Source organism: Primulina tabacum, chromosome 10 (assembly GCF_025594145.1).
Source record: "Primulina tabacum isolate GXHZ01 chromosome 10, ASM2559414v2, whole genome shotgun sequence".
Lineage (NCBI taxonomy): Eukaryota > Viridiplantae > Streptophyta > Magnoliopsida > Lamiales > Gesneriaceae > Primulina > Primulina tabacum.
Window position 1 is genome coordinate 20,386,325 of NC_134559.1, and position 19,744 is coordinate 20,406,068.

A 19,744-nucleotide genomic window follows, 5' to 3' on the forward strand; every position below is an offset into this window, starting at 1 on the left:
ATTTTTTTTGTCGTAAGCCGGTTCTGTGCGGAAGGGTATGATGCCGATTACTCCGGAAACGGTTAACTCGTTAAAAACAATTATTTCGACTGTTTTATCCATAATTTACGAAAACGGTCGCGACACGAGGACTTCCTAGGGATGTCACCCGTCCTAGCTCTGCCATCGCGCCAGAAAGCTTAACTTCATGGTTCTGATTGGGCGAGAGCAGTGCCGCGTGTTGTCCATCGCCGCCCGCGCCACACGTACTCGAGGGATATAACAATAAACATCCCACTCAATGTCGGGTGCGATCATAACAGCACTAATGCACCTGATACCATCATAACTCCGAAGTTAAACGTGCTTGGGGAGAGTAGTACTAGGATGGGTGACCCCCTGGGAAGTCCTCGTGTTGCACCCCTTTTCAGTTTTTCTATTTTTGATTATTTGTTGACAGACGATTCTCGGCTCAAATCATCTGAATCTCGATCGGGGCCAGATAAGTGATGTAAAATTAACGTAGCTCGGGCACTGTCGGATTTGGACAAAATTGTAGGCTAATTTTATTGTAAACGGGCAAACGAACGAGACTCATTACTCCGCAATGAGCTGGCGAGATTTTAGTCGAATTCCTTCGCTAAGACCCTCTAATTTGCGATTTTCCGCTTTTCTTAAGCTTCTGTTTCCTCGAGAAATCCGTTTAGGAAGTCCGAAATTTGATTACGGTTCCATTTTATCGTATCCCAAGCATAATAATAGCTTTACATTCGCTATTTTCTTCTTCTTATTTTTTTTCTATTTTCTGGGAACATTTTGCGATTTTTATTGTCGTGAGCCGGTTCTGTGCGGAAGGTTATGACACAGATTACTCCGGAAACGGTTAACTCATTAAAAACGATTATTTAGACTGTTTTTAATATAATTTACGTAAACGGTCGCGACACGATGACTTCTCAGGGAGGTCACCCATCCTAGCTCTGCCATCGCGCCAGAACGCTTAACTTCATGGTTCTTATTGGGCGAGAGCAGTGCCGCGTTTTGTCCATCGTCACCCGCGCCACACGTACTCGTGGGATATAAGAATAAACATCCCACTCAATGTCGGGTGCTATCAAACCAGCACTAATGCACCGGATCTCATCAGAACTCCGACGTTAAGCGTGTTTGGGCGAGAGCAGTACTAGGATGGGTGACCCCCTAGGAAGTCCTCGTGTTGCACCCCTTTTCGTGTTTTACTATTTTTGATTATTTTTTGACAGACGATTTTTGGCTCAAATCATCTGAATCTCGATCGGGACCATATATGACATGTGAAATCAACGTAGCTCGGGCACTGCTGGATTTGGACAAAATTGTAGGCTAATTTGATTGTAAACGGGCAAACGAACGAGACTCATTACTCCGCAATGAGGTGGCGAGATTTTAGCCGAATTCCTTCTCTAAAACCCTCTAATTTGCGATTTTCCGCTTCTGTTAAGCTTCCGTTTCATCGAGAAATCCGCTTAGGAAGTTTGAAATTCGATTGCGGTTCCATTTTATCGTATCCCTGTCATAATAATAGCTTTACATTCGCTATTTTCTTCTTCTTATTTTTTTTTTCTATTTTCTGGGAACATTTAGCGATTTTTGTTGTCGTGAGCCGGTTCTGTGCGGAAGGGTATGACGCAAATTACTCTTGAGGCAGTTAACTCATTAAAAACAATTATTTCGACTAGTTTAGCCATAATTTACGTTAACGGTCGCGACACGAGGAATTTCTAGGGAAGTCACCCATTCTAGCTCTGCCAGAACGCTTAACTTCATGGTTCTGATTTGGCGAGAGCAGTGCCGCGTGTTGTCCATCGCCGCCCGCGCCACACGTACTCGAGGGATATAAGAATAAACATCCCACTCAAGGTCGGGTGCGATCATACCAGCACTAATGCTCCGGATCCCAGCAGAACTACGAAGTTAAGCGTGCTTGGGCGAGAGCAATAATAGGATGGGTGACCCCCTGGTCCGTCCACGTGTTGCACCCTTTTTCGTGTTTTTCTATTTTTGATTACTTGTTGACAGACGATTTTTGGCTCGAATCATCTGAATCTCGATCGGGACCAGATAAGACATGTGAAATGAAAGTAGCTCGGGCACTGCCGGATTTGGACAAAATTGTAGGCTAATTTGATTGTAAACGGGCAAACGAACGAGACTCATTACTCCGCAATGAGCTGGCGAGATTTTAACCGAATTCCTTCCATAAGACCCTCTAATTTGCGATTTTCCGCTTCTGTTAAGCTTCCGTATCCGCAAGAAATCCGTTTAGGAAGTCCAAAATTCGATTCCGCTTCCATTTTATCGTATCCTAGGCATAATAATAACTATACATTCGCTATTTTCTTCTTCTTATTTTTTTTTTCTATTTTCTGTGAACATTTAGCGATTTTTGTTGTCGTGAGCCGGTTCTGTGCGGAAGGGTATGATGCACATTACTCTGGAGACGGTTAACTCGTTAAAAATAATTATTTCGACTGTTTTTGGCACAATTTACGTAAACGGTCGCGATACGAGGACTTCTCAGGGAGGTCACCCATCCTAGCTCTGCCATCGCGCCAGAATGCTTAACTTCATGGTTCTGATTGGGCAAGAGCAGTGCCGCGTGTTGTCCATCGCCGCCCGCGCCACACGTACTCGAGGGATATAAGAATAAACATCCCACTCAATGTCAGGTGCGATAATAGCAGCACTAATGCACCGGATCCCATCAGAACACCGAAGTTAAGCGTTCTTGAGCGAGAGCAGTACTAGGATTGTGACCCCTTGGGAAGTCCTCGTGTCGCACCACTTTTCGTGTTTTTCTATTTTTGATTTTTGTATTCGTGAGCCGGTTCTGTACGGAAGGGTATGACGCAGATTACTCCGGAGACGGTTAACTCATTAAAAACAATTATTTCGACTGTTTTATCCATAATTTACGTTAACGGTCGCGACACGAGGACTACCCAGGGAGGTCACCCATCCTAGCTCGGCCATCGCGTCAGAACGCTTAACTTCATGGTTCTGATTGGGCGAGAGCAGCAGTGACGCGTGTTGTCCATCGCCGCCTACGCCACACGTACTCGAGGGATATAAGAATAAACATCCCACTCAATGTCGGGTGCGATAATACCAGCACTAATGCATCCCTTTTCGTGTTTTTCTATTTTTGATTACTTGTTGACAGACGATTTTCGGCTCAAATCATCTGAATCTCGATCGGGACCAGATAAGACATGTGAAATCAACGTAGCTCGGGCACTACAGGTTTTGGACAAAATTGTATCCTAATTTGATTGTAAACGGGCAAACGAACGAGACTCATTACTCCGCAATGAGCGGGCGAGATTTTAGCCGAATTCCTTCTCCAAGACCCTCTAATTTGCGATTTTCCGCTTCTTTTAAGCTTCCGTTTCCTCGAGAAATCCGTTTAGGAAGTCCGAAATTTGATTTCGTTTCCATTTTATCGTATCCCAGGCATAATAATAGCTTTACATTTGCTATTTTCTTCTTCTTATTTTTTTTTCTATTTTCTGGGAACATTTAGCGATTTTTGTTGTCGTGAGCCGGTTCTGTGTAGAAGGGTATGACAAAGATTACTCCGGAGACGGTTAACTCATTAAAAGAAATTATTTCGACTGTTTTATCCATAATTTACGTAAACGGTCGCGACACTAGGACTTCCCAGGGAGGTCACCCATCCTAACTCTGCCATCGCGACAGAACGCTTAACTTCATGGTTCTGATTGGGCGAGAGCAGTGCCGCGTGTTGTCCATCGCCGCCTGCGCCACACGTACTCGAGGGATATAAGAATTAACATCCCACTCAATGTCGGGTGCGATCATACCAGCACTAAAGCAACGGATCCCATCTGAACTCCAATGTTAAGCGTTCTTGGGCGAGACCAGTACTAGGATGAGTGACCCCGACCCCCTGGGAAGTCCTCGTGTTGCACCCTTTTCGTGTTTTTCTATTTTTGATTACTTGTTGACAGACGATTTTCGGCACAAATCATCCGAATCTCGATCGTGACCAGATAAAACATGTGAAATCAACGTAGCTCGAGCAATGCCGGATTTGGACAAAATTGTTGCCTAATTTGATTGTAAACGGGAAAACGAACGAGTCTCATTACTTCGCAATGAGCTGGCGAGATTTTAGCCGAATTCCTTCTCTAAGACCCTCTAATTTGCGACTTTCCGCTTCGGTTAAGCTTCCGTTTTTCCTCGAGAAATCCGTTTAGGAAGTCCGAAATTCGATTCCGGTTCCATTTTATCGTATCCCAAGCATAATAATAGCTTTACATTCGCTCTTTTTTTCATCTTATTTTTTTTATATTTTCTTGGAACATTAGCGATTTTTTTTGTCGTGAGCCGGTTCTGTGCGGAAGGGTATGACGCAGATTACTCCGGAGACGGTTAACTCATTAAAAACAATTATTTCGACTGTTTTAGCTATAATTTACGTACACGGTCGCGACACGAGGATTTTCCCAGGGAGGTCACCCATCCTAGCTCTGCCATCACGCCAGAACGCTTAACTTCATGGTTCTGATTGGACGAGAGCAGTTCCGCGTGTTGTCCATCGCCGCCTGCGCCACACGTACTCGAGGGATATAAGAATAAACATCCCACTAAATGTCGGGTGTGATCATACCAGCAATAATGCACCGGATCCCATGAGAACTCCGAAGTTAAGCGTGCTTGGGCGAGAGCAGTACTAGAATGGGTGACCCCCTGAGAAGTCCTCGTGTTGCACCTCTTTTCGTGTTTTTCTATTTTTGATTACTTGTTGACAGACGATTTTTGGCTCAAATCATCTGAATCTCGATCGGGACAAGATAAGTCTTGTGAAATCAACCTAGTTCGGGCATTGCCGGATTGGGACAAAATTGTAGCTAAATTTGATTGTAAACGGGCAAAAGAACGGGACTCATTACTCTACAATGAGCTGGCGAGATTTTAGCCGAATTCTTTTTCTAAGACCCTCGAATTTGCGATTTTCCGCTACTGTTAAGCTTCTGTTTCCTCGAGAAATCCGTTTAGAAAGTCCAAAATTCGATTCCGGTTCCATTTTATCGTATCCCAGGCATAATAATAGCTTTACATTCGCTATTTTCTTCATCTTATTTTTTTTCTATTTTCTGGGAACATTTAGCGATTTTTGTTGTCCTGAGCCGATTCTGTGCGGAAGGGTATGACCCAGATTACTCCGGAAATGGTTAACTCATTAAAAATAGTTATTTCGATTGTTTTAGCTATAATTTACGTAAACGGTCGCGACACGAGGAATTCCTGGGGAGGTCACCCATACTAGCTCTGCCATCGCGCCAGAACGCTTAACTTCATGGTTCTAATTGGGCGAGAGCAGTGCGGCGTGTTGTCCATCGCCGCCCGCGCCACATGTACTCGATGGATTTAAGAATAAACATCCCACTCAATGTCGGGTGCGATCATAAAAGCACTAATGCACTGGATCCCATCAGGACTCTGAAGTTAAGCGTGCTTGGGCGAGAGCAGTACTAGTATGAATGACCCCTGGGAAGTCTTCGTGTTGCACAGCTTTTGGTGTTTTTCTATTTTTGATTACTAGTTACAGACGATTTTCGGCTCAAATCATCTGAATCTCGATCGGGACAAGATAAGTCATGTGAGATCAATCTAGCTCGGGCTTTGCCGGATTTGGACAAAATTGTAGCTAAATTTGATTGTAAACGGGAAAACGAACGAGACTCATTACTCCGCAATGAGCTGGAGAGATTTTAGCCGAATTACTTCTCTAAGACCCTCAAATTTGCGATTTTACGCTTCTGTTAAGGTTCCGTTTCCTCGAGAAATCCGCTTAGGAAGTCCGAAATTCGATTCCGGTTTCATTTTATCGTATCCCAGGCATAATAATAGCTTTACATTCGCTATTTTCTTATTCTTATTTTTTTTTCTATTTTCTGGGAACATTTAGCGATTTTTGTTGTCGTGAGCCGGTTCTGTGCGGAAGGGTATGACGCAGATTACTCCGAAGATGGTTAACTCATTAAAAACAATTATTTCGACTGTTTTATCCATAATTTACGTAAACGATCGCAACACGAGGACTTCCCAGGGAGGTCACCCATCCTTGCTCTGCCATCGCGCCAGAACGCTTAAATTCATGGTTCTGATTGGGCGAGAGCAGTGCCGCGTGTTGTCCATCGCTGCCCGCGCCACACGTACTCGAGGGATATAAGAATAAACATCCTACTCAATGTCAGGTGCGATCATACCAGCTCTAATGGAACGGATCCCATCAGAACTCCGAAGTTAAGCGTGCTTGGGCGAGAGCAGTACTAGGATGGATGACCCCCTGGGAAGTCCTCGTGTTGCACCCCTTTTCGTGTTTTTCTATTTTTGATTACTTGTTGACAGACAATTTTCTGCTAAATCATCTGAATCTATATCGGGACCAGATAAGACATGTGAAATCAATGTAGCAAGGGCACTGCCGGATTTGGACAAAATTGTAGCCTAATTTGATTGTAAACGGGCAAACGAACGAGACTCATTACTCCGAAATGAGCTGGCGAGATTTTAGCCAAATTCCTTCTCTAAAACCCTCTAATTTGAAATTTTCCGCTTCTGTTAAGCTTCCGTTTACTCGAGAAATCCGTTTAGGAAGTCCGAAATTCGATTTTGGTTCCATTTTATCGTATCCCCGGCATAATAATAGCTTTACATTCGCTATTTTTTTCTTCTTATTTTTTTTTTCAATTTTCTGTGAACATTTACCGATTTTTGTTGTCGTGAGTCGGTTCTGTGCGGAAGGGTATGACGCAGATTACTCCGGAGACGATTAACTCGTTAAAAACAATTATTTCGACTTTTTTAGCTATAATTTACGTAAACGGTCGAGACACGAGGATTTCCCAGGGAGGTCACCCAACCTAGCTCTGCCATCGCGCCAGAACGCTTAACTTCTTGCTTTTTATTGGGCAAGAGCAATGCCGTGTGTTGTCCATCGCCGCCCGCGCAATACGTACTCGAGGGATATAAGAATAAACATCCCACTCAATGTCTGGTGCAATCATACCAGAACTAATGCCCCGGATCCCATCAGGACTCCGAAGTTAAGAGTGCTTGGGCGAGAGCAGTACTAGGATGGGTGACCCCCTGGAAAGTCCTCGTGTTGCACCCCTTTTCGTGTTTTTCTATTTTTGATTACTTGTTGACAAACGATTTTCGGCTCAAATAATCTGAATCTCAATCGGGACCAGATAAGACATGTGAAATCAACGTAGCTCGGGCATTGCCGGATTTGGACAAAATTGTAGCCTAATTTTATTGTAAACGGGCAAACGAATGAGACTCATTACTCCGCAATGAGCTGGCGAGATTTTAGCCGAATTACTACTCTAAGACCCTCTAATTTGCGATTTTCCGCTTCTGTTAAGTTTCTGTTTCCTCGAGAAATCCGCTTAGGAAGTCCGAAATTCGATTCCGGTTCCATTTTATCGTATCCCAGGCATAACAATAGCTTCATATTCGCTATTTTCTTCATCTTATTTTTTTTTCTATTTTCTGGCAACATTTAGCGATTTTTGTTGTCGTGAGCCGGTTCTGCGCGGAAAAGTATGACGCACATTACTCCGGAGACGGTAAACTCATTAAAAACAATTATTTCGACTGTTTTAGCCATAATTTATGTAAACGGTCGCGACACGCGGAATTCCCAGGGAGGTCACCCATCCTAGCTCTGTCATCGCGCCCGCATGCTTAACTTCATGGTTCTGATTGGGCGAGAGCAGTGCCGCGTGTTGTCTATCGCCGCCCGCAACACACGTACTCGAAAGATATAAGAATAAACGTCCCACTTAGTGTCGGGTTCGATCATACCAGCACTAATGCACCGGATCCCATCAGAACTCCGAAGTTAAGCGTGCTTGGACGAGAGTTGTATTAGGATGGGTGACCCCCTGGGAAGTCCTCGTGTTACACCCCTTTTCGTGTTTTTCTGTTTTTGATTACTTGTTGACAGACGATTTTCGGCTCAAATCATCCAAATCTCGATCGTTACCAGATAAGACATGTGAAATCAACGTAGCTCGGGCACTGCCGGATTTGGACAAAATTGTAGCCTAATTTGATTGTAAACGGGCAAACGAACGAGACTCATTGCTCTACAATGAGCTGGCGAGATTTTAGCCGAATTCCTTCTCTAAGACACTCTAATTTGCGATTTTCCGATTCTGTTGAGCTTCCGTTTCCTCGAGAAATCCGCTTAGGAAGTCCGAAATTCGATTCCGGTTCCATTTTATCGTATCCCAGGCATAACAATAGCTTCATATTCGCTATTTTCTTCATCTTATTTTTTTTTCTATTTTCTGGGAACATTTAGCGATTTTTGTTGTCGTGAGCCGGTTCTGCGCGGAAGGGTATGACGCAGATTACTCCGGAGACGGTTAACTCATTAAAAACAATTATTTCGACTGTTTTAGCTATAATTTAAGTAAACGGTCGCGACACGAGGACTTCCCAGGAAAGTCACCCATCCTAGCTCTGCCATCGCGCCAAAACGCTTAACTTCTTGGTTCTGATTTTGCGAGAGCAGTGCCGCGTGTTGTACATCACCGCCAACGCCGCACGTACTCGAGGGATATAAGAATAAACATTCCACTCAATGTCGGGTGCGATCATACCAGCACTAATGCAACGGATCCCATTAGAACTCCGAAGTTAAGCGTGCTTGGGCGAGAGCAGTACTAGAATGGGTGACCCCCTGAGAAGTCCTCGTGTTGCACCCCTTTTCGTGTTTTTCTATTTTTGATTACTTGTTGACAGACGATTTTCGGCTCAAATCATCTGAATCTCGATCGGGACAAGATAAGTCTTGTGAAATCAACCTAGCTCGGGCATTGCCGGATTGGGACAAAATTGTAGCTAAATTTGATTGTAAACGGGCAAACGAACGAGACTCATTACTCTGCAATGAGCTGGCGAGATTTTAGCCGAATTCTTTTTCTAAGACCCTCGAATTTGCGATTTTCCGCTTCAGTTAAGCTTCTGTTTCCTCGAGAAATCCGTTTAGAAAGTCCAAAATTCGATTCCGGTTCCATTTTATCGTATCCCAGGCATAATAATAGCTTTACATTCGCTATTTTCTTCATCTTATTTTTTTTCTTTTTTCTGGGAACATTTAGCGATTTTTGTTGTCGTGAGCCGGTTCTGTGCGGAAGGGTATGACGCAGATTACTCCGGAAACGGTTAACTCATTAAAAACAATTATTTCGATTGTTTTAGCTATAATTTACGTAAACGGTCGCGACACGAGGACTTCCCATGGAGGTCACCCATCCTAGCTCTTCCATCGCGCCAGAACGCTTAACTTCCTGGTTCTGATTGAGCGAGAGCAGTGCCGCGTGTTGTCCATCGCCGCCCGCACCACACGTACTCGAGGGATATAAGAATAAACATCCCACTCAATGTCGGGTGCGATCATACCAGCACTAATGCACCGGATCCCATCAGAACTTCGAAGTTAAGCGTGCTTGGGCGATAGCAGTACTAGGATGGGTGACCCCTGGGTAGTACACGTTTTGCACCCTTTTTCGTGTTTTTCTATTTTTGATTACTTGTTGACAGACGATTTTCGGCTCAAATCATCTGAATCTCGATCGGGACCAGATAAGACATGTGAAATCAACATATCTCGGGAACTGCCGGATTTGGACAAAATTGTATGCTAATTTGATTGTAAACGGGCAAACGAAGGAGACTCATTACCCCGCAATGAGCTGGCAAGATTTTAGCCGAATTCCTTCTCTAAGACCCTCAAATTTACGATTTTACGCTTCTGTTAAGGTTCCGTTTCCTCGAGAAATCCGCTTAGAAAGTCCGAAATTCGATTCCGGTTCCATTTTATCGTATCCCAGGCATAATAATAGCTTTACATTCGCTATTTTCTTCTTCTTATTTTTTTTCTATTTACTGGGAACATTTAGCGATTTTTGTTGTAGTGAGCCGGTTATGTGCGGAAGGGTATGACGTAGATTACTCAGGTGACGGTTTACTCACTAAAAACAATTATTTGAACTGTTTTAGCTATAATTTACGTAAACATTCGCGACACGAGGACTTCCCAAGTAGGTCACCCATCTTAGCTCTGCCATCAAGCCAGAACACTTAACTTCATGGTTCTGATTAAGCGAGAGCAGTGCCGCGTGTTGTCCATCGGCGCCCGCGCCACACGTACCCGAGGGATATAAGAATAAACATCCCACTCAATGTCGGGTGCGATCATACCAGCACTAATGCACCGGATCCCATCAGAACTCCGAAGTTAAGCGTGCTTGGGCGAGAGCAGTACTGGGATGGGTGACCCTCTTGGAAGTCCTCGTGTTGCAACCTTTTTTGTGTTTTTCTATCTTTGATTACTTGTTGACAGACGATTTTCGGCTCAAATCATCTGAATCTCGATCAGAACCAGATAAGACATGTGAAATCAACATAGCTCGGGCACTGCCGGATTTGGACAAAATTGTAGCTTAATTTGATTGTAAACGGGCAAACGAACGAAACTCATTACTCCGCGATTAGCTCGCGATATTTTAGCCGAATTATTTTTCTAAGACCCTCTAATTTGCGATTTTCCGCTTCTGTTAAGCTTCTGTTTCCTCGAGAAATCCGCTTAGGAAGTCCGAAATTCGATTTTGGATCCATTTTATCGTATCCCAGGCATAATAATAGCCTTACATTCGCTATTTACTTCTTCTTATTTTTTTTTCTATTTTCTGGGAACATTTAGCGATTTTTTTTGTCGTAAGCCGGTTCTGTGCGGAAGGGTATGATGCCGATTACTCCGGAAACGGTTAACTCGTTAAAAACAATTATTTCGACTGTTTTATCCATAATTTACGAAAACGGTCGCGACACGAGGACTTCCTAGGGATGTCACCCGTCCTAGCTCTGCCATCGCGCCAAAACGCTTAACTTCATGGTTCTGATTGGGCGAGAGCAGTGCCGCGTGTTGTCCATCGCCGCCCGCGCCACACGTCATCGAGGGATATAACAATAAACATCCCACTCAATGTCGGGTGCGATCATAACAGCACTAATGCATCTGATACCATCAGAACTCCGAAGTTAAGCGTGCTTGGGGAGAGTAGTACTAGGATGGGTGGGGAAGTCCTCGTGTTGCACCCCTTTTCATGTTTTTCTATTTTTGATTATTTGTAGACAGACGATTCTCGGCTCAAATCATCTGAATCTCGATCGGGGCCAGATAAGTGATGTAAAATCAACGTAGCTCGGGGACTGTCGGATTTGGACAAAATTGTAGGCTAATTTTATTGTAAACGGGCAAACGAACGAGACACATTACTCCGCAATGAGCTGGCGAGATTTTAGTCGAATTCCTTCGCTAAGACCCTCTAATTTGCGATTTTCCGCTTTTCTTAAGCTTCTGTTTCCTCGAGAAATCCGTTTAGGAAGTCCGAAATTTGATTACGGTTCCATTTTATCGTATCCCAAGCATAATAATAGCTTTACATTCGCTATTTTCTTCTTCTTATTTTTTTTCTATTTTCTGGGAACATTTTGCGATTTTTATTGTCGTGAGCCGGTTCTGTGCGGAAGGTTATGACACAGATTACTCCGGAAACTGTTAACTCATTAAAAACAATTATTTTGACTATTTTTATTATAATTTACGTAAACGGTCGCGACACGATGACTTCTCAGGGAGGTCACCCAACCTAGCTCTGCCATCGCGCCAGAACGCTTAACTTCATGGTTCTTATTGGGCGAGAGCAGTGCCGCGTGTTGTCCATCGCCGCCCGCGCCACACGTACTCGTGGGATATAAGAATAAACATCCCACTCAATGTCATGTGCTATCAAACCGGCACTAATGCACCGGATCTCATCAGAACTCCGACGTTAAGCGTGCTTGGGCGAGAGCAGTACTAGGATGGGTGACCCCCTAGGAAGTCCTTGTGTTGCACCCCTTTTCGTGTTTTTCAATTTTTGATTATTTTTTTACAGACGATTTTTGGCTCAAATCATCTGAATCTCGATCGGACCATATATGACATGTGAAATCAACGTAGCTCGGGCACTGCTGGATTTGGACAAAATTGTAGGCTAATTTGATTGTAAACGGGCAAACGAACGAGACTCATTACTCCGCAATGAGGTGGCGAGATTTTAGCCGAATTCCTTCTCTAAGACCCTCTAATTTGCGATTTTCCGCTTCTGTTAAGCTTCCGTTTCCTCGAGAAATCAGCTTAGGAAGTTTGAAATTCGATTGCGGTTCCATTTTATCGTATCCCTGTCATAATAATAGCTTTACATTCGCTATTTTTTTCTTCTTATTTTTTTTTTCCATTTTCTGTGAACATTTAGCGATTTTTGTTGTCGTGAGCCGGTTCTGTGCGGAAGGGTATGACGCAAATTACTCCTGAGGCAGTTAACTCATTAAAAACATTTATTTCGACTAGTTTAGCCATAATTTACGTTAACGGTCGCGACACGAGGAATTTCTAGGGAAGTCACCCATCCTAGCTCTGCCAGAACCCTTAACTCCGTCCACGTGTTGCACTCTTTTTAGTGTTTTTCTATTTTTGATTACTTGTTGACAGACGATTTTTGGCTCGAATCATCTGAATCTCGATCGGGACCAGATAAGACATGTGAAATGAAAGTAGCTCGGGCACTGCCGGATTTGGACAAAATTGTAGGCTAATTTGATTGTAAACAGGCAAACGAACGAGACTCATTACTCCGCAATGAGCTGGCGAGATTTTAACCGAATTCCTTCCATAAGACCCTCTAATTTGCGATTTTCCGCTTCTGTTAAGCTTCCGTATCCGCGAGAAATCCGTTTTGGAAGTCCAAAATTCGATTCCGCTTCCATTTTATCGTATCCCAGGCATAATAATAACTATACATTCGCTATTTTCTTCTTCTTATTTTTTTTTTCTATTTTCTGTGAACATTTAGCGATCTTTGTTGTCGTGAGCCGGTTCTGTGCGGAAGGGTATGACGCAGATTACTCTGGAGACGGTTAACTCGTTAAAAATAACAGCACTAATGCACCTGATCCCATCAGAACTCCGAAGTTAAGCGTGCTTGGGGAGAGTAGTACTAGGATGGGTGACCCCTTGGGAAGTCCTCGTGTTGCACCCCTTTTCATGTTTTTCTATTTTTGATTATTTGTTGACAGACGATTTTCGGCTCAAATCATCTGAATCTCGATCGGGACCAGATAAGACATGTGAAATCAACGTAGCTCGGGCACTGCCGGATTTGGACAAAATTGTAGGCTAATTTGATAGTAAACGGGCAAACGAACGAGACTCATTACTCCGCAATGAGCTGGCGAGATTTTAACCGAATTCCTTCCATAAGACCCTCTAATTTGCGATTTTCCGCTTCTGTTAAGCTTCCATATCCGCGAGAAATCCGTTTAGGAAGTCCAAAATTCGATTCCGCTTCCATTTTATCGTATCCCAGGCATAATAATAACTATACATTCGCTATTTTCTTCTTCTTATTTTTTTTTTCTATTTTCTGTGAACATTTAGCGATTTTTGTTGTCGTGAGCCGGTTCTGTGCGGAAGGGTATGACGCAGATTACTCTGGAGACGGTTAACTCGTTAAAAATAATTATTTCGACTGTTTTTGGCTTAATTTACATAAACGATCGCGATACGAGGACTTCCCAGGGAGGTCACCCATCCTAGCTCTGCCATCGCGCCAGAATGCTTAACTTCATGGTTCTGATTGGGCAAGAGCAGTGCCGCGTGTTGTCCATCGCCGCCCGCCACACGTACTCGAGGGATATAAGAATAAACATCCCACTCAATGTCAGGTGCGATAATAGCAGCACTAATGCACCGGATCCCATCAGAACTTCGAAGTTAAGCGTTCTTGAGCGAGAGCAATACTAGGATTGTGACCCCTGGGAAGTCCTCGTGTCGCACCCCTTTTCGTGTTTTTCTATTTTTGATTACTTTTTTACAGACTATTTTTGGCTCAAATCATCTGAATCTCGATCGGGACCAGATAAGACATGAGAAATCAGCGTAGCTCGGACACTGCCGGATTTGGACAAAAATTGTAGCCTAATTTAAATGTAAACGGGCAAACGAACAAGATTCATATCTCCAGAAGGAGCTAGCGAGATTTTAGCCGAATTCCTTCTTTAAGACCCTTTAATTTGCGATTTTCCGCTTCTGTTAAGCTTCTGTTTCCAAGAAAAATCCATTTAGGAAGACCGAAATTCGATTCTTGTTCCATTTTGTCGTATCACAGGCATAATAATAAAATTAGATTCGCTATTTTCTTCTTCTTATTTATTTTTTCTATTTTTTGGGAACATTTAGCGATTTTTGTTTTCGTGAGCCGGTTCTGTGCGGAAGGGTATGACGCAGATTACTCCGGAGACGGTTAACTCATTAAAAACAATTATTTCGACTGTTTTATCCATAATTTACGTTAACGGTCGCGACACGAGGACTACCCAGGGAGGTCACCCATCCTAGCTCTGCCATCGGGTCAGAACGCTTAACTTCATGGTTCTGATTAGGCGAGAGCAGTGACGCGTGTTGTCCATCGCCGCCTACGCCACACGTACTCGAGGGATATAAGAATAAACATTCCACTCAATGTCGGGTGCGATCAGACCAGCACTAATGCACCCCTTTTCGTGTTTTTCTATTTTTGATTACTTGTTGACAGACGATTTTCGGCTCAAATCATCTGAATCTCGATCGGGACCAGATAAGACATGTGAAATCAACGTAGCTCGGGCACTACAGGTTTTGGACAAAATTGTAGCCTAATTTGATTGTAAACGAGCAAACGAACGAGACTCATTACTCCGCAATGAGCTGGCGAGATTTTAGCCGAATTCCTTCTCTAAGACCCTCTAATTTGCGATTTTCCGCTTCTGTTAAGCTTCCGTTTCCACGGGAAATCCCTTTAGGAAGTCCGAAATTCAATTTCGTTTCCATTTTATCGTATCCCAGGCATAATAATAGCTTTACATTTGCTATTTTCTTCTTCTTATTTTTTTTTCTATTTTCTGGGAACATTTAGCGATTTTTGTTGTCGTGAGCCGGTTCTGTGTAGAAGGGTATGACAAAGATTACTCCGGAGACGGTTAACTCATTAAAAGAAATTATTTCGACTGTTTTATCCATAATTTACGTAAACGGTCGCGACACTAGGACTTCCCAGGGAGGTCACCCATCCTAACTCTGCCATCGCGCCAGAACGCTTAACTTCATTGTTCTGATTGGGCGAGAGCAGTGCCGCGTGTTGTCCATCGCCGCCTGCGCCACACGTACTCGAGGGATATAAGAATTAACATCCCACTCAATGTCGGGTGCGATCATACCAGCACTAAAGCAACGGATCCCATCTGAACTCCAATGTTAAGTGTTCTTGGGCGAGACCAGTACTAGGATGAGTGACCCCGACCCCTTGGGAAGTCCCCGTGTTGCACCCCTTTTCGTGTTTTTCTATTTTTGATTACCTGTTGACAGACGATTTTCGGCACAAATCATCCGAATCTCGATCGTGACCAGATAAAACATGTGAAATCAACGTAGCTCGGGCAATGCCGGATTTGGACAAAATTGTTGCCTAATTTGATTGTAAACGGGAAAACGAACGAGTCTCATTACTTCGCAATGAGCTGGCGAGATTTTAGCCGAATTCCTTCTCTAAGACCCTCTAATTTGCGACTTTCCGCTTCGGTTAAGCTTCCGTTTTTCCTCGAGAAATCCGTTTAGGAAGTCCAAAATTCGATTCCGGTTCCATTTTATCGTATCCCAAGCATAATAATAGCTTTACATTCGCTCTTTTCTTCATCTTATTTTTTTTATATTTTCTTGGAACATTAGCGATTTTTGTTGTCGTGAGCCGGTTCTGTGCGGAAGGGTATGACGCAGATTACTCCGGAGACAGTTAACTCATTAAAAACAATTATTTCGACTGTTTTAGCTATAATTTACGTACACGGTCGCGACACGAGGATTTTCCCAGGGAGGTCACCCATCCTAGCTCTGCCATCACGCCAGAACGCTTAACTTCATGGTTCTGATTGGACGAGAGCAGTTCCGCGTGTTGTACATCGCCGCCCGCGCCACACGTACTCGAGGGATATAAGAATAAACATCCCACTAAATGTCGGGTGTGATCATATTAGCAATAATGCACCGGATCCCATGAGAACTCCGAAGTTAAGCGTGCTTGGGTGAGAGCAGTACTAGAATGGGTGACCCCCTGAGAAGTCCTCGTGTTGCACCCCTTTTCGTGTTTTTATATTTTTGATTACTTGTTGACAGACGATTTTCGGCTCAAATCATCTGAATCTCGATCGGGACAAGATAAGTCTTGTGAAATCAACCTAGCTCGGCCATTGCCGGATTGGGACAAAATTGTAGCTAAATTTGATTGTAAACGGGCAAACGAACGAGACTCATTACTCTGCAATGAGCTGGCGAGATTTTAGCCGAATTCTTTTTCTAAGACCCTCGAATTTGCGATTTTCCGCTTCTGTTAAGCTTCTGTTTCCTTGAGAAATCCGTTTAGAAAGTCCAAAATTCGATTCCGGTTCCATTTTATCGTATCCCAGGCATAATAATAGCTTTACATTCGTTATTTCCTTCATCTTATTTTTTTTTTATTTTCTGGGAACATTTAGCGATTTTTGTTGTCGTGAGCCGGTTCTGTGCGGAAGGGTATGCCGCAGATTACTCCGGAAACGGTTAACTCATTAAAAACAATTATTTCGATTGTTTTAGCTATAATTTACGTAAACGGTCGCGACACGAGGAATTCCCAGGGAGGTCACCCATCCTAGCTCTGCCATCGCGCCAGAACGCTTAACTTCATGGTTCTAATTGGGCGAGAGCAGTGCCGCGTGTTGTCCATCGCCGCCCGCGCCACATGTACTCGATGGATTTAAGAATAAACATCCCACTCAATGTTGGGTGCGATCATAAAAGCACTAATGCACTAGATCCCATCAGGACTCTGAAGTTAAGCGTGCTTGAGCGAGAGCAGTACTAGTATGAATGACCTCTGGGAAGTCTTCGTGTTGCACAGCTTTTGGTGTTTTTCTATTTTTGATTACTTGTTACAGACGATTTTCGGCTCAAATCATCTGAATCTCGATCGGGACAAGATAAGTCATGTGAAATCAACCTAGCTCGGGCTTTGCCGGATTTGGACAAAATTGTAGCTAAATATTATTGTAAACGGGCAAACGAACGAGACTCATTACTCCGCAATGAGCTGGAGAAATTTTAGCCGAATTCCTTCTATAAGACCCTCAAATTTGCGATTTTACGCTTCTGTTAAGGTTCCGTTTCCTCGAGAAATCCGCTTAGGAAGTCCGAAATTCGATTCCGATTTCATTTTATCGTATCCCAGGCATAATAATAGCTTTACATTCGCTATTTTCTTGTTCTTATTTTTTTTTCTATATTCTGGGAACATTTAGCGATTTTTGTTGTCGTGAGCCGGTTCTGTGCGGAAGGGTATGACGCAGATTACTCCGAAGACGGTTAACTCATTAAAAACAATTATTTCGACTGTTTTATCCTTAATTTACGTAAACGATCGCAACACGAGGACTTCCCAGGGAGGTCACCCATCCTTGCTCTGCCATCGCGCCAGAACGCTTAACTTCATGGTTCTGATTGGGCGAGAGCAGTGCCGCGTGTTGTCCATCGCTGCCCGCGCCACACGTACTCGAGGGATATAAGAATAAACATCCCACTCAATGTCAGGTGCGATCATACTAGCTCTAATGGAACGGATCCCATCAGAACTCCGAAGTTAAGCGTGCTTGGGCGAGAGCAGTACTAGGATGGATGACCCCCTGGGAAGTCCTCGTGTTGCACCCCTTTTCGTGTTTTTCTATTTTTGATTACTTGTTGACAGATAATTTTCTGCTAAATCATCTTAATCTATATCGGGACCAGATAAGACATCTGAAATCAATGTAGCAAGGGCACTGCCGGATTTGGACAAAATTGTAGCCTAATTTGATTGTAAACGGGCAAACGAATGAGACTCATTACTCCGCAATGAGCTGGCGAGATTTTAGCCAAATTCCTTCTCTAAAACCCTCTAATTTGAGGTTTTCCGCTTCTGTTAAGCTTCTTTTTACTCGAGAAATCCTTTTAGGAAGTCCGAAATTCGATTTTGGTTCCATTTTATCGTATCCCCGGCATAATAATAGCTTTACATTCGCTATTTTTTTCTTCTTATTTTTTTTTTCAATTTTCTGGGAACATTTACCGATTTTTGTTGTCGTGAGTCGGTTCTGTGCGGAAGGGTATGACACAGATTACTCCGGAGACGATTAACTCATTAAAAACAATTATTTCGACTTTTTTAGCTATAATTTACGTAAACGGTCGAGACACGAGGATTTCCCAGGGAGGTCACCCATCCTAGCTCTGCCATCGCGCCAGAACGCTTAACTTCTTGCTTTTGATTGGGCAAGAGCAACGCCGTGTGTTGTCCATCGCCGCCCGCGCCACACGTACTCGAGGGATATAAGAATAAACATTCCACTCAATGTCTGGTGCGATCATACCAGAACTAATGCACCGGATCTCATCAGGACTCCGAAGTTAAGAGTGCTTGGGCGAGAGCAGTACTAGGATGGGTGACCCCCTGGGAAGTCCTCGTGTTGCACCCCTTTTCGTGTTTTTCTATTTTTGATTACTTGTTGACAAACGATTTTCGGCTCAAATAATCTGAATCTCGATCGAGATTAGATAAGACATGTGAAATCAACGTAGCTCGGGCACTGCCGGATTTGAACAAAATTGTAGCCTAATTTTATTGTAAACGGGCAAACGAACGAGACTCATTACTCCGCAATGAGCTGGCGAGATTTTAGCCGAATTACTTCTCTAAGACCCTCTAATTTGCGATTTTCCGCTTCTGTTAAGCTTCTGTTTCCTCGAGAAATCCGCTTAGGAAGTCCGAAATTCGATTCTGGTTCCATTTTATCGTATCCCAGGCATAATAATAGCTTTACATTCGCTATTTTCTTCTTCTTATTTTTTTTCTATTTTCGGGGAATATTTAGCGATTTTTGTTGTCGTGAGCAGGTTCTGTGCGGAAAGGTATGACGCAGATTACTCCGGAGGCGGTAAACTCATTAAAAACAATTATTTCGACTGTTTTAGCCATAATTTACGTAAACGGTCGCGACACGTGGAATTCCAAGGGAGGTCACCCATCCTAGCTCTGTCATCGCGCCCGCATGCTTAACTTCATGGTTCTGATTGGGCGAGAGCATTGCCGCGTGTTGTCTATCGCTGCCCGCGCCACACGTACTCGAAAGATATAAGAATAAACGTCCCACTCAATGTCGGGTTCGATCATACCAGCACTAATGCACCGGATCCCATCAGAACTCCGAAGTTAAGCGTGCTTGGATGAGAGCTGTACTAGGATGGGTGAGACCCCCTGGGAAGTCCTCGTGTTGCACCCCTTTTCGTGTTTTTCTGTTTTTGATTACTTGTTGACAGACGATTTTCGTCTCAAATCATCTGAATCTCGATCGTGACCAGATAAGACATGTGAAATCAACGTAGCTCGGGCACTGCCTGATTTGGACAAAATTGTAGCCTAATTTGATTGTAAACGGGCAAACGAACGAGGCTCATTGCTCTACAATGAGCTGGCGAGATTTTAGCCGAATTCCTTCTCTAAGACACTCTAATTTGCGATTTTCCGCTTCTGTTGAG

The 19,744-nt window shown here is 43.5% G+C and overlaps 14 non-coding genes and 9 pseudogenes across 14 annotated transcripts; all 23 read left to right on the forward strand.

Moving 5' to 3' along the window:
- The first annotated feature begins 285 nt into the window (after positions 1-285).
- LOC142509699 (5S ribosomal RNA) lies at positions 286-403 on the forward strand. The gene has a single exon (XR_012807860.1). It is a non-coding gene; the product is annotated as a 5S ribosomal RNA (ribosomal RNA).
- Positions 404-1,085: 682 nt separating this feature from the next.
- LOC142516894 (5S ribosomal RNA) lies at positions 1,086-1,204 on the forward strand. Its single transcript, XR_012812665.1, has one exon. It is a non-coding gene; the product is annotated as a 5S ribosomal RNA (ribosomal RNA).
- Positions 1,205-1,881: 677 nt separating this feature from the next.
- LOC142511192 (5S ribosomal RNA) lies at positions 1,882-2,000 on the forward strand (annotated as a pseudogene).
- A 685-nt stretch (positions 2,001-2,685) lies between these two features.
- LOC142511986 (5S ribosomal RNA) lies at positions 2,686-2,803 on the forward strand (annotated as a pseudogene).
- A 1,025-nt stretch (positions 2,804-3,828) lies between these two features.
- Positions 3,829-3,953, forward strand: LOC142511694 (5S ribosomal RNA; annotated as a pseudogene).
- A 684-nt stretch (positions 3,954-4,637) lies between these two features.
- LOC142515489 (5S ribosomal RNA) lies at positions 4,638-4,756 on the forward strand. The gene has a single exon (XR_012811333.1). It is a non-coding gene; the product is annotated as a 5S ribosomal RNA (ribosomal RNA).
- Positions 4,757-5,439: 683 nt separating this feature from the next.
- On the forward strand, positions 5,440-5,557 carry LOC142512673 (5S ribosomal RNA; annotated as a pseudogene).
- A 683-nt stretch (positions 5,558-6,240) lies between these two features.
- LOC142506798 (5S ribosomal RNA) lies at positions 6,241-6,359 on the forward strand. The gene has a single exon (XR_012805077.1). It is a non-coding gene; the product is annotated as a 5S ribosomal RNA (ribosomal RNA).
- A 684-nt stretch (positions 6,360-7,043) lies between these two features.
- Positions 7,044-7,162, forward strand: LOC142516832 (5S ribosomal RNA). The gene has a single exon (XR_012812605.1). It is a non-coding gene; the product is annotated as a 5S ribosomal RNA (ribosomal RNA).
- A 684-nt stretch (positions 7,163-7,846) lies between these two features.
- On the forward strand, positions 7,847-7,965 carry LOC142516870 (5S ribosomal RNA). Its single transcript, XR_012812640.1, has one exon. It is a non-coding gene; the product is annotated as a 5S ribosomal RNA (ribosomal RNA).
- Positions 7,966-8,649: 684 nt separating this feature from the next.
- LOC142513453 (5S ribosomal RNA) lies at positions 8,650-8,768 on the forward strand. The gene has a single exon (XR_012809399.1). It is a non-coding gene; the product is annotated as a 5S ribosomal RNA (ribosomal RNA).
- Positions 8,769-9,451: 683 nt separating this feature from the next.
- On the forward strand, positions 9,452-9,569 carry LOC142508705 (5S ribosomal RNA). Its single transcript, XR_012806909.1, has one exon. It is a non-coding gene; the product is annotated as a 5S ribosomal RNA (ribosomal RNA).
- A 683-nt stretch (positions 9,570-10,252) lies between these two features.
- On the forward strand, positions 10,253-10,371 carry LOC142513497 (5S ribosomal RNA). The gene has a single exon (XR_012809440.1). It is a non-coding gene; the product is annotated as a 5S ribosomal RNA (ribosomal RNA).
- Positions 10,372-11,055: 684 nt separating this feature from the next.
- Positions 11,056-11,166, forward strand: LOC142512908 (5S ribosomal RNA; annotated as a pseudogene).
- A 683-nt stretch (positions 11,167-11,849) lies between these two features.
- Positions 11,850-11,968, forward strand: LOC142507608 (5S ribosomal RNA). Its single transcript, XR_012805861.1, has one exon. It is a non-coding gene; the product is annotated as a 5S ribosomal RNA (ribosomal RNA).
- Positions 11,969-13,033: 1,065 nt separating this feature from the next.
- On the forward strand, positions 13,034-13,146 carry LOC142512748 (5S ribosomal RNA; annotated as a pseudogene).
- A 685-nt stretch (positions 13,147-13,831) lies between these two features.
- Positions 13,832-13,948, forward strand: LOC142512277 (5S ribosomal RNA; annotated as a pseudogene).
- Positions 13,949-15,349: 1,401 nt separating this feature from the next.
- On the forward strand, positions 15,350-15,474 carry LOC142512083 (5S ribosomal RNA; annotated as a pseudogene).
- A 685-nt stretch (positions 15,475-16,159) lies between these two features.
- LOC142507409 (5S ribosomal RNA) lies at positions 16,160-16,278 on the forward strand. Its single transcript, XR_012805668.1, has one exon. It is a non-coding gene; the product is annotated as a 5S ribosomal RNA (ribosomal RNA).
- A 683-nt stretch (positions 16,279-16,961) lies between these two features.
- On the forward strand, positions 16,962-17,079 carry LOC142512638 (5S ribosomal RNA; annotated as a pseudogene).
- Positions 17,080-17,762: 683 nt separating this feature from the next.
- On the forward strand, positions 17,763-17,881 carry LOC142508072 (5S ribosomal RNA). The gene has a single exon (XR_012806304.1). It is a non-coding gene; the product is annotated as a 5S ribosomal RNA (ribosomal RNA).
- Positions 17,882-18,565: 684 nt separating this feature from the next.
- On the forward strand, positions 18,566-18,684 carry LOC142514340 (5S ribosomal RNA). The gene has a single exon (XR_012810237.1). It is a non-coding gene; the product is annotated as a 5S ribosomal RNA (ribosomal RNA).
- Positions 18,685-19,367: 683 nt separating this feature from the next.
- LOC142508642 (5S ribosomal RNA) lies at positions 19,368-19,488 on the forward strand. The gene has a single exon (XR_012806848.1). It is a non-coding gene; the product is annotated as a 5S ribosomal RNA (ribosomal RNA).
- Positions 19,489-19,744: the final 256 nt, after the last annotated feature.